Below are 13092 nucleotides of genomic sequence, written 5' to 3'. Positions count from 1 at the left end.
CAGTTTGGTTCAATGGCTCGCAGTACCCCCACTATACAAATTGCAGAGTGGTAGGTATGTTAGTTAGAATCTCGTCCTCTCAACTATTCTTCACAGAGTTAGTGATGATTCATTCTTCCTACTCCTTTCTTGCTCCATTAAAGGGTCCATGGGCTATTGGAACTCTCTCTCCCCCCAGAAGCCCAGCTGTTTCAGAAGCAAATGTTGACTCAACAGCCACTTTCAACTCCCTGTCTATGGCAATGATTTAAAATAGTCTAGTCCAATGCCTGCACTGCACTCACTACACTGGTATTTGGAAGCCTACAGACCAGCTCTGAGTGAGTTTCCCAGACCTGAAGAAGAGCTCTGTTGAAGCTCAAAAGTTTTTTTTTCTCACCCCCAGAAGTTAAGATACCACTTTCTCCTTCTCCCTCATTCCCTTCCAGTCCTCGCTGAGGATGCTGGAAGGAGAGGCTGCGTGTATTTCTATCCAGCAAGGTAGCAGCTTTCTTCACCTTATGAGTTGCTAAGGGACAGGGCCCAGCTGGGCACCAGAGGGATTGGTGCACAGTGGAGACATCGCCAAAGGGCCAGAGCAGCCAATCACAAAGGAGCTTTGGATAATCAGCGTCTGCAGCCCACATTGCTGTGGTTTCATTCAGATAACTTGTTTGGCGGGAAATTGCAAGGCTCTATTCCAGGAAAACTAATATCCACGCCCTTAGGACTGCCCAAGCTAAGGCACTGAGCTAGCAGCTGCACTGGGCCAGCCTGGGAATACTGGAAGTGACAGGATCACTGCTTGAAAAGAGCAACCGAGTCAAAGGAAGAAGGGCAGAAGCAGATAGCTGGGATTCTCACCTGGGTTTTTATTCAGCTCCTGGTTTGACAGGGCTACAGCAGGGTGGCTCAGGATATAAGCACAGAGTTGAGGTGCATAGGAGGGGGAAGTGGGCATGCTCACAGACACCAAATAACTGGGTAGGTGGGGAATGAAACCAAGCAGAGGGCCTGGGGAAGCAGGCAGATAATCTCACCCTCACCTCCTCCCAGTAGGAGATCGCTCCGGGAATAGTGAGTAGCTCCTGCCAGCACTGGGAGTGGATCAATGAAAGGAGCAGGGTCCTGGCATTGAACTCTCTGCTATTTGGCCAGCCCTGGTTTAAGTGACCAGGATGAGGAAGAAGCAGAGGAGATGGGGCAGGATGCTGAGTGATGAGAGAGCCGAGCAATGAGACTGCTGTGAAGAACAGGGACGATACTGTCCCCACACAGAGCCCTGGGGCCCTGAGGCACATGCTCACAATTGTGCATGCATCCCTTGCCCTGTGAATCAGGCACGTGCATTTCCCTGCATGTCCCTTCAGAGCCCTGGTTGCTTGTGGGAGGAAGGACTCCTGGCCTTGAGCTTTATCTGCTAAGAATTGGCCCGGAGGATCCTGCTGGCGTGGCGACTCAAGCACGTGTACTGCCCTTCGCTGAACTCGGTGGCATGAACGTGCAGCTCCTGGCGCGGCAGCAGCTCGAAGCCGGAAACAAGTGTGAAAGGAGCTCCCCATTTTTGTACCAGCTGCAAGAGAAAGGGGGACAGTACAGTAAGTCCAAGGTAGCTGCTCTGAACTAGCTCCAGCCTCCTCAGACCCATCACTCAGCATTACCCCATGAGTGCTAACGCCTTTCCTGCAGCTCCTGGTATGCTAACCGCCTCCTGCCTTCTGCCCAGATCACTCCCAGCCACAGCAGAGATCAGGCCATTTCTCCCTTCCCTCCATCTCCCCGCTGTGCCTGCTAGTCAGGGACAGGGACTTTATACACAGAACACGGTGGAGAAGTTTGTTTCATTCAGGCACGGTCAGAATCAAGGCCTCGGTTGCTCCTTATTGGAGGGGTGTTCAAGGCTCAGCAGCCACTGAACTCCATCTGCTCTGCCTTTCCAATGCAGTAGCCTCCCTCCTTCCTGCACTCCAGAGCTGGCAGCATCTGCACAGACACCAGCTCCAGGAGAGCAAGCTGCACTGGGAGAGACCTTCTCCAGCTTCCAGGCAAGGAGACTACAGCAGAGATCAGCCCTATGGGGCAGGTCTGGTGGCTACTGTGGGGAGAGTGAATGCTCTGCACCCAAGAAGAGTCCCCGCCTGCAGGGGATAGTGGCTCACCTGACTTGCAGCTGTGGGCTGGAGGTAGCCCGCAGCGGAATGTTAGGACTCTCCCTTCGGAGATGTACTTGGTGTGAATGTAGGGCGGGGGGGGGGGCGCACAGAGGGGGAGGAGATGACAGCAGGGGGCTCTGAAAGAGAGAGAGACAAAGAGCAGTGATGCCAACAGCTGAGGGGCCTCGCAGCTCCTCCAGACCCCTCCTCATACTGCAGAGGCCTGATGGGGATTGAGGGCATGGGAGGTGTTAGGTGGCATTTGCTTTGTGGGGGGCTGGGCAGGGCTGGTGGACCTGTGGGCAGCTCGTTTCTATAGCTCATAGCACCGGTTAGCAGCAGGGTGGGGGGTTCTCACCAAAGGAGGCGTTGCAGATTTGGGGGCAGTGCCTCTTCATGAAGGCGCTCCGGCGCGTGCAGAATCCCAGCCGGGCCCAAGGCTCACACTGCCGCTTCTCATCCACGCGCCCTGCAGGGACAGCATGCAGGACAGGGCCCCCAGATGAGCTGAGTGTTGCAGTAAAACCACCCAGCCACATGGGGGATTGACCTTTGGTACAGAAGCAGCCAAGGAATTTGGGATGGAAGAGTCTCAGCCAGTGCAACCCCCAATTGAGGGCTGGGTGCTCCCATCCTATCTCCACCCAGTCGCCTCCCTGCTGCCTGTCACACACCTTATCACACCCTTTGGCCTGGTCTGCCCTTTGCTCATTTTCCTCCCAGTGACACCCCGGCCCCCATAATGATTGCTATGGCATCCATAGGCTACACTAGCCAAGGTGACCCCGAGGCAGCTCTACATTCTGGGCTGCTGGCTGGATGCAGCTGGGCCGATGTCTCAGTGCAGGACAGTGACTCAGGAGAGGGAGTCCTCAGGGGGACAGTCCCCTCTTCTGGGGCCAGATGGTGACTAGGTGCTGGGCACGCATCAGTGCTGGCACTCCCTTACCATACAGTCGCTGAACAGCCCAGACGTCATCCTGGCTGATGCGCAAAGTCCTGCTGTAGGTAGCGTTTGGGTGCATGAGTGTGCGGACGTCCCGCGAATGCCACTGGCCCAGGGCATGGCCGATCTTGTGAGCTGCCACCTAGACCAGGTCATTCAGCCAGACCCCTGCAAGCACAGAGCACCCCAAGGGAGCAGGGCCACCAGACATGCTGGAATGCCAGCCCTGGCAGCTCCCAGACACCTCGGTGTAGGGAGGGGGCTCTTGGAGCAGACTCTTGAGCAAGCCCCGCCTGACTCCTCTCTGCTACCCAACTACAAGCATCCTTGAAGAGCCACCGCTGCAGCTGCCCACCACCCCCGCACACAGCCCCTGTCCTAACCCAACCCAAAGGCAGGGAATATAAAGAAGAGCAGACATATTGACGGCCTTGGCGGTTACAAGCAAGCATCTTCTTTTGAAAACACCCTCTTTGAACAGCATTGGGACAACACCCAGAAAGAAGCAGCACAAAGGACCAATGAACACAGACACAGATTTTGAATCTGGTATAGATTTGCATGAGGGGGAAGCTGCTATAAATGTGAGGTGTCTTGCACAGGACCCCAGGTCTCGTCTTGTCAACAACATGGGAGCATCGATCCAGATCGGCAGAAGCCCGGCTCCACCCCTCCCCCATTTAACTCACCTGGCCAGTGAAGTTAAGGGGAGCAACTAGTTGGTAACAACAAGACGAAGTGTGCTTGTGTGTGTGTGAGAGTGTAATATAACATATGCATATGATACAGTGTGGATTGGTACATGTGTTACCAATAAATGTGGTGCTTTTCCTTATTCCTCCGAAAAGAGCCTGTGCAGTACATTAAGTACAATAGGAGTTCCCCCCGGGGAACACCCTGCCAGGGAGAAGAGATCAGCTGTGTGGGCATGGAAAAAGAGGCAGGGTTGGACGTCATGGGCAACAGCAGCAGCACCCTTCAGCCATTGTCTGCAAGGACCGAGCCGCTGCCATGTGCGCACTCCCCATGCACAGTGTGCTCCGAGCTGAGGAAGGACAGGGTTGTGGGAGAGCACCCACCACCCAGGAGGAAATGGCACCCGGGTGCCAAAAGCAGGTGCAGAGCCATTTATGTCCCCTTGCCAGGACTCAAGGAACAGTGGGGCATCCACAGGCCCCCCAAGAGTGCAGCCCCACTGGCCAGAGGCTGCCGCCACAGGGAAGGCTCCTCCTGCCATTGCCTCCATGCTCCCACCTTTCACCTACGTTATCTGAGCTGCAGCCAGCTCGCTCTTCACCAGCTTACCGGCTTGGCTGGGCCCAAAGAGACACTGCAGCTTTCTGGGGCGATGAGAGAGGCAAGGCGCCTGTGTTACCTGCAGATGGACGGCACCTCAACCCAAGCCGCCTGGCAAACCCACTGGGAGGGGGAGACAGCAGATCCCCGCAGAACCCACAGCAGAGGGGCCTCGTGGGGGGTGAACAATTCCCAGCCACAACCTCTACTAGTCTAGGGGCCCTGGAAGAAGCCACCCCAGAGCACAAGCTCATGCAGCTGGCAGGGCCGGCTCCAGGCACGAGCGGAGAAAACACGTGCCTGGGGCGGCTCATGCTAAGGGGCAGCATTCTGGCCAATCTTGGGGCAGCACAGTCCGAGCAGCCTTTTTTTTTTGCTTCAGCGGCAAAAATGGTAGAGCCGGCCCTGGCAGCTGGGACTTGAACCAGGACCCTTGGGAGAATCCTAGGCTGGAGCTGCTCCACGCTGGCCTTGGCTGCAAGTCACATCCCCCCGAGGGGAGCTGGGAGGAGCCCAGGCGAGCTGGAATCTCCCCCCGTGATGGAGCTGCCATGAGCATCCGGCTCTAGAGCAGCAGAACAAGGCGCCCCCTGCTGGATGTAGTATGTGCATCCCCCCGCCCCCCGTCTCCCGCCTCCAGGGCCCTGCTGTGGCACAGGGAGCTGTAGGGGTGGGCTCCTGCTGGGGGGTGGGCAGGCTAAGCCTGGTTGTTGCAAAGCACTGACAGCAGGTAGCTGACCACTCCCATCCCTGAATTGGCTCCCCCAGGAAAGGGCTGATGGAGGAGGAGAGGAGTGGCCAGACTGGGGGTTGATGGTGTCGTGTCGGGGGTGAGAGCTCTCTCCCTGGAGAAAGGGCTGGGGATTAGGAGATCTGGCCTAGCCGTGCGGCGCAGGCCAGGGTGGAGCTGGTGCTTTGGTGAAGGGGATAACGAACGGCACAGAGGTGCTAGCCAGCCCAAGGCTGTTTGTGAGGGATCTCAGGACAGGAGAGGCACCTGCCCTGCTAACCCTGGCAGACCTCTGGCCGCCATGTGCTCCCTCCTACCTTGTTTCCAGCTGAAGTGCGAGCGGCCCAGGATCCAGAACTCGTGGTTGTCAAAATGGATCTCGCCCCGGGGTGGCAGGAAGGCGTGGGCCAGCTCCCCGTTCAGCCCATCGAAGCAGGGGTGTCGCAGGGAGAACCAGCAGTCAGCGTGGTGAAAGCCATAGAAGCCTGCCCAAGAGCAACCAGAAAGACGTCCTGGAAGCAGAGGGCCGTGTGAATCCCAGAGCAAAGGTATCAAAGGTTGGGGAGTGAGTCTGCTGGTGGCTGGGAGCAGGAATCCCAGCTCTGGAACTTGCTGGAGAGGGGGAGGTGTGATTGGATCTGCTAAGTCTGCCTGTGATAGCCCCTCTCCAGTGCCAGGTGTGTGCAGGGGAGGGCCTCTGGGCTTCCATGGATGCTCTGCTGGGGCAGGGTCCGGCAGCAGGGAAGGAGTGAACGGGGGTGGCACATGGTCTCGAAGCCCTTGAGATGGCTCCCCTGCAGCTTGGGTCTGCGGCACCCACAGGCAACCCCAGAGTCATCTGCACAAACGGGAGGAAGGGAGCAGGGAGAGGAGATCGGAGGGCTGAGAAGAGGCAAGGAGGGCACCAGTGAGGGAGACAGGGGTTCTGTGCCAGTGGCAGTCCCAGCCCCACCCCCAGCCCCTCATTTCTACCTATGGTGATGTCAGCCGGCTGGTCAGGGAGCAGGCACTGGAAGCTGAGGGGCGAGATGTCGCTTCACATGCAGAAGGCAGTGGCAATGGCTCTCTCTGTGTCACCTTCATTCAGCCTGCTGGGGAACTGCCCGATCCTGCAGCAAGAGGAGGGGAGGGTGATCCAGGGGCACCACTTGCTCCTCCAACCTCTACTGCTATAGAGAAAGGGCAGGAGTGCAGGATGCGCTCAGCTACTCCAGCCCCAGCCTCTCCTACCAGGGGGTGCTGGAGGGAGCAGGGCAGCAGCACTGGCTGTGGTGGAGGGGGTCCCAGCTGATCCAGGGCCAGCCTCTCCCAGTAGGGGGCGCTGTGCAGAGTGAGGCAGGAGTACTCTGTGTATGTGTGTGGGGGGTCTCAGCCTCTCCCAGTAGGGGTCGCTGTGCAGGGTGAGGCAGGATCACTGTCTGTGTGTGTGTGGGGTCCCAGCCTCTCCGAGTAGGGGGCGCTGTGCAGGGTGGGCCAGGAGCACTGTCTGTGTGTGGGGGGGGGGGGGTCCCAGCCTCTCCGCATAGGGGGCGCTGTGCAGGGTGGGCCAGGAGCACTGTCTGTGTGTATGTGTGTGTGGGGTCCCAGCCTCTCCCCATAGGGGGCGCTGTGCAGGGTGAGGCAGGAGCACTGTCTGTGTGTGTGGAGGGAGGTCCCAGCCTCTCCCCATAGGGGGCGCTGTGCAGGGTGGGCCAGGAGCACTGTCTGTGTGTGTGTGTGGGGGGGGAGGTCCCAGCCTCTCCCCATAGGGGGCGCTGTGCAGGGTGGGCCAGGAGCACTGTCTGTGTGTGTGGGGGGGGTCCCAGCCTCTCCCCATAGGGGGCACTGTGCAGGGTGGGCCAGGAGCACTGTCTGTGTGTGTGGAGGGAGGTCCCAGCCTCTCCCAGTAGGGGGCGCTGTGCAGGGTGAGGCAGGAGTACTCTGTGTGTGTGTGGGGGGGTCCCAGTCTCTCCCAGTAGGGGGCGCTGTGCAGGGTGGGCCAGGTTCACTGTCTGTGGGCTGGGTGTCCTAGCCTCTCCCAGTAGGGGGCGCTGTGCAGGGTGGGCCAGGAGTATTCTGTGTATGTGTGTGGGGGGTCTCAGCCTCTCCCAGTAGGGGGTGCTGTGCAGGGTGGGCCAGAAGTAGTGTGTGTGTGTGTGTCTCAGGGGGTCTCAGCCTCTCCCAGTAGGGGGTGCTGTGCAGGGTGAGGCAGGAGTACTCTGTGTGTGTGGGGGGGGGTTCCCAGCCTCTCCCAGTAGGGGGCGCTGTGCAGGGTGGGCCAGGTTCACTGTCTGTGGGGGGGTGTCCTAGCCTCTCCCAGTAGGGGGCGCTGTGCAGGGTGAGGCAGGAGTACTGTCTGTGTTTGGGGGGTTACAGCCTCTCCCCATAGGGGGCGCTGTGCAGGGTGGGCCAGGAGCACTGTCTATGTGTATGTGTGTGGGGGGGTCCCAGCTTCTCCCCATAGGGGGCGCTGTGCAGGGTGGGCCAGGAGCACTGTCTGTGTGTATGTATGTGGGGGTCCCAGCTTCTCCCCATAGGGGGCGCTGTGCAGGGTGGGCCAGGAGCACTGTCTGTGTGTGTGTGTGTGGGGGGGGTCCCAGCCTCTCCCCATAGGGGGCGCTGTGCAGGGTGGGCCAGGAGCACTGTCTGTCTGTGTGTGGGGGGTCCTAGCCTCTCCCCATAGGGGGCGCTGTGCAGGGTGGGGCAGGAGCACTGTCTGTGTGTGTGGAGGGAGGTCCCAGCCTCTCCCCATAGGGGGCGCTGTGCAGGGTGGGGCAGGAGCACTGTCTGTGTGTGTGGGGTCCCAGCCTCTCCCCATAGGGGGCGCTGTGCAGGGTGGGGCAGGAGCACTGGCTACACTAACAATTCTCAAACTCCTTCATACCACAAACTAGTTGAGAGCTGAGGCAGCTCCCAGCCCTGCCTCTTCCCCAGTGCAACTAGCTAGGTAGAAGGGTCCTGTCTGCACAGCATGGAAAGAGACTGTATTAGGGCAAGTGAAGCAGCAGGGTGCCAGGGTCCTCTTCCTTCTGTACCCTGGGTGCCTACATGGCGGGGACGTCCCCATGGGGTCATATAGCCCAGCAGCAGGAGTGGTGGGGGGTTATTTGGGTTGGTTGAACCCCCCAAGCAGGCAGAGGCACTGCTCAAAGAGGCAGCCCCTGCTCCCTGCCACCCATAGCCCATGGGGAGCAGGTTCTGAGCAGAGTCAGGGCCCCATTTCCTGTGCAGTGAGAGCATTGGCGCATCTGGCAGAGATCTCTGGGCTCCTGGCAGCCATGTGGCTGTTACCGCCCTGAAGGAAGCAGTTAGCTCCTGCTAGCAAAGGCTGGTGTCAGGGAGTCGCCTCTCGCCAGAGACACGCCACGGTGCAGAGGCGCTGGGAGCCAGGGGCAGGCTCCACTGTGGAGCCAGGTCACCTTCTGAGGCCTCTCAAAGCCAAATGGTGCAAACAGGGAGATCCAAGAACTGGGCTAACAGCAAGGGATGGGGGCTGTGGCCAGGCTAAAGAGGGCTCAGCTGAGTTCCGTATAGGGAGCCTCGTATGGGAATAGCTGCAGGGGCTGCAGGACAAGCTGATGCACCCCTATCCTCCCTGGTACACTCACTCATAGGTCAGATTAACATGGTCCCGCTTATAACCAAGCGGGTTGATGGCATAACGCCTCCTCCTGCCCCTGTGACCTCCTTGTGCGACCGTGAAACCAGGATCCAACTTTTGGGGGGCTGTTGGTTCCTCCTGCAGGAAAATAAGACAGCCCCCCCCCCCCAGGTGAAGCAAGAGGAGCAGCTGGGCAGGATCTCAGTCAGGCTTCCCCCACACCCTGCCTCCCAGCCAGCCAGCATGGTGTTGCACCCTCTGCTCCCATTAATGCCAGAGACCCCACCCAGACCACACTAGGTTTTGGGCAGCTCCCAGCTCTGACTATTCAGCACAAAAGGGCAGAAGGTTTCCATCCAAACAACGCCGGTGCTAGAGGCTTCCCCTGGCAGCTGCCTCCGGGGACACCCAGGGACCACCTCCTTCCCAACAGGCGCCGGGACTCCTGAGCTGTCCCTGCAGTGCATCTCAGCAGCCCAGCATGGGCCTCAGTTGTCACCATGGAAGCCCATGGGCAGCACTTGGGAAGCATCTTCCTCTGGGGTGTTGCACTGGGCAGTATCCACTAACCAATGGCAGTTGCAGGTTAGCAAAGAGTATGGGATTGGGGGGCGGGGGGGTTGCAGCCAAATTCAGACCAGGGAGTTCTGCCATGCTGTTCCAGGGAAGACTACAGATCCCAGCATGCACTGTGGCCAATGACCCCAGGTCACTCTGCCTATCAAGCCTAGTTAACCCCCCCACGAAATTTATCAGCTGTGATCTGCTTGGTTTTACCTCCCTGACACAGGGAACAGCACTGGGGGTTTATGCTCCAGCTCCATGGTTCATTCAAAGACCCAGTGGGCAGAGAGAGGGTCCCATCTTCCCCATGGGATGGTGCTGATTTCACTCCACAGCTGCCCTTCCCCCAGTCCAAGGCCCATTGAAATATAGCTCAAAGCTGAGATCCCCTCTCCTCGCCCCAGCCCCAGCACCAGGGCAGGTGCGGGGCTGCAGGCTCTGCAGTGTGGAGAAAATTCCTCTGGGGTATTTTTGGCTCTTTTCCCAGCTCTGGGTGATGCCGCCAATGTGGCAGACGAGGAAGTGGGGAGAGGTGAGGGGCTCAGAGGGATATAGGCTGGGAAGCCAGAAGCCCCTTTCACTGGCCAGAGCACCCCCCTGTGATTTCAACTGAAGGAGGCAGAGGCAGCTCCGTGCCTGGTTCTAGCAGCCTGTCTGCAGCACTCTGGGTTAAGATATCCAAAACTCCCAGGTTCCTGGCAGGATTCCCTGCTAACCCCTAACTTTGCCTCTGATTTTGTTCCCTCTCCTGCACCCCACCATACGCTACAGCCCAGCTCCCCCCTCCCTCCCCAAGCGAGGGGAACAGCTCCACAAAGCCCCTGAGTTCAGAGTCTCAGAAGTTCTTCACTCACCCCGTGATTCCAGCCAGCTCCTTGCAAAGTCTGGTAACCCGTCAGCAGCAGCAAGATTAGGAGAGCAGCCGCGGCCCCCCAACACCTTCGGTGCGGCTGATGGGGGCCCGTGCCCATGGCTGGGCTCAGCTCTTCCCTTCCCCAAGTGACAGGGCTCAACACAAAGTGACCCCTTACCCTCACTTTGGCCGATCCCACGGACAGCCACCCACGCATAGGCCCTCTGCTATGAGCGCACGCGTCTGCAAGGAGCCCCCAAGCCGCAGTGCAGCCCCAGCCCTGCTAGATTGGCTCCATCTGTCCACAATACACAGAAACAAAGTAAAGCCCCACTTCATCCATTCCTCCTCACTGCCAGATATCGACCCCTTCCCCTCCCCAGCACGAACCAGGAGGCTGCCGGCTGTACAGCACTGACAGCTGGATTGTCACACTGGCTGCTACACCACGACCTTCCCCCACGTTTCTCCATTTCTGTCCCTTTCAGCCTGAGCATCCCCCACTTCTGAGTTACTTGCAACCCATCCCCTGCCAGCCACTCCAGCCCTGCCTCTCCCCCCTCTCATTCTGCCAATGGCCCAGTCTGTCCTGGGCTCCCTGGCACAACCCAATGGATGTCCTTTAATCTCAGTGGTAATTAGGACCACAGGACCAGAAGGGACCTCCCAACTCTGAGACCACCAGTAGTATGTTTCAGGTGCCCAGGGCAGCCAGCAGAGAGGTAAATCACTGCAGGGCAGGGGGGCAGACTGGTAAAGACCCAGCTGGTGGCTCCTACCCTGCTCCAGGCTCAGCTGCAAGTCCTGGCTGGGCTGAGGAGGACAGGACTTCCTCTTCCCCTGCATGGTATCTAGGGCCCCCAAATTTCTCCTGGCTTCAGGAAGCTCTGCAAACTCCACATCTCCCCACTTCCTGCACCCATCACTCCTCAGCTGCACAGGGAGCAGTATCTCCATCTTCCCAACCCCCTGCATCCAGACCCTCCTCCTGAGCCTCCCCCACACTAAGAATCCCCTCAATGAGCCCCACTCCCCCTGCACCTGGACCACCCCAATGAGCCAGTGACACCCAGATCCCCACCCCACCAAGCCCCAACCAGATGCACCTGGATCCCCATCCCACTGAGCCCCATTCCCCCAGCATCTGGACCTCCCACTATGCCCCCCCCCATTCACCCCCCTGCTGAGCTCTATCCCCTCCATACCCAGACCACCCCCACTGAGCCCCAACCACCTTCACCTGGACCTCCTGCAGACTCCCATTACTGTTGCACACAGAACACCCCAAAAAGCCCCTGTGCACCCAGACCCCCCCAACACCCGGATCCCCTCGGAGTCACCTGCACCCAGATTGCCCCACACTAGGATCCTGCTTTGCTGAGCCTGCCTGCCCACACCTGGCATGGAGGGGCAGGGCCCTGGGGTGTTTCTAGGGCAGATGCATTCCTTGCACCGTGTTATGGTTAGGTGCAGCCTCATCGCTGAGTTTGTGTCCTGAGGACTGAGGGACAGCTGCAGGGTGATCTCCCACTTCCATTCAGCCAGTGGCCTGTGCTTCCCCCTGCCATGATGGAGCCACCACATCTATTTAACAAATACAATTTGCAGAATTTGAAAACTGTGCGCAGAATTTTTATGTTGTTGGCACAGAATAGGCTCAGAAGTACCTGGAGTTTATTTAGTACCAGTGCTCCAGTGAGTGGGGCCAGCTGAGCAGAATGAGGTAGAATCTGTGTCTGTGACGGTAACTACATTTCCCAATCCCTCAAGACTCCCTCATGATGGGGGAAGGCCAGTGGTTTGGCACTGCTGCCTTTGGCAATCATGACTGGCTCATTCTTCATCTCAGCCCCTGCACCCTCCTAATCAACAAGACACAGTACTACACATAAGGAAGGAGGGGAGGGGAGAGACTCCAATGCACAAATACACACTGGGGAATAAACAGCTAGGCCGTGGTACTGCTGAAAAGAATCTGGGAGTTACAGTAGATCTCAGATTGTGTATGAGCCAACAGATGATGCAGTTGCCAAACAGGCTAACTTTGTGGGGTGTATTAACAAGAGTGTTGTGCATAAGACATGGGAGGTAATGGTCCTGCTCAACTGAGGCCTCAGCAGGTCTGAGTAGAAGTATCATGTACAGTTTCAGGCCCCATACTTTTAAGATGTGGATACACTGGAGCAGACGCTCTGGAGAGCAACAAAAATGATAAAAAAAAATCTGACGTATGAGGAAGGGTTAAAAAAACTGGGAATGTTTAGTCTTGAGGGGAAAAGGGGGGAGGGACAGACCTGATAGTCCTCACATATGTTAAGATCGGTTATAAAGGGGACAGCGATCAATGGTGCTCCATGTTCACTGAAGGCAGGAAAAGACTGTAATGGACTTAATCTGCAGCAAAGGAGATTTAGGTTTGATTTAAGGGGAGACTTTGTAACTCAAAGAGTAGTTGAGCTGTAATACTGCTTCCAAGAGAAGTTACCGAATCCCCATCCCTACACATATTCACCATCAGCTGGACAAATGTTTCAGAGATGGTCTGTTTACTTGGGATCCTTCACCAGACGAGTGGACTAGATTTCCAGGTCCCTTCCAGGCCTACATTTCTATGATTGAATTGCTTTAAGCAGCTGTTGTGTCTATACATGCGGAGTTTTGGGATGGGGCTATTCCTCTCTACAGAACCAAGCACTCCACTCTCTGCTGGGGTTGGTGCAGGCTGGTGGAATAAAATGAAACCTAAGTCACTACAGCAGAATCAACTCTAGTAGGAGGAGGATTTGAGCTGCAAACACAAATCAATTCACAGTGCACTGCTCAGGCCCAGCTTCACACAGGAACATCACAGAGCTTGCAGCTGGACTCAGCTCAACAGGAAAGGGATGCTGTGATGCAGTAGGGACTGTCTGTGTGGGGAGTGGGAGAGCAGGGGAGGACTTTAGGGGATGGACGATACCAGAGCCTGTAATCTGAGCTAGGTAAGGGAGG

The 13092-nt window shown here is 57.7% G+C and overlaps 1 pseudogene; it reads right to left on the bottom strand.

Annotated features, from left to right (window-relative positions):
* Positions 1-2464: 2464 nt before the first annotated feature.
* On the bottom strand, positions 2465-10318 carry LOC115657603 (annotated as a pseudogene).
* Positions 10319-13092: the final 2774 nt, after the last annotated feature.

The sequence above is a fragment of the Gopherus evgoodei genome, chromosome 9 (genome assembly GCF_007399415.2).
Source record: "Gopherus evgoodei ecotype Sinaloan lineage chromosome 9, rGopEvg1_v1.p, whole genome shotgun sequence".
Classification (NCBI taxonomy): Eukaryota; Metazoa; Chordata; order Testudines; family Testudinidae; genus Gopherus; species Gopherus evgoodei.
This window is presented reverse-complemented; position numbering and strand designations above follow the sequence as displayed.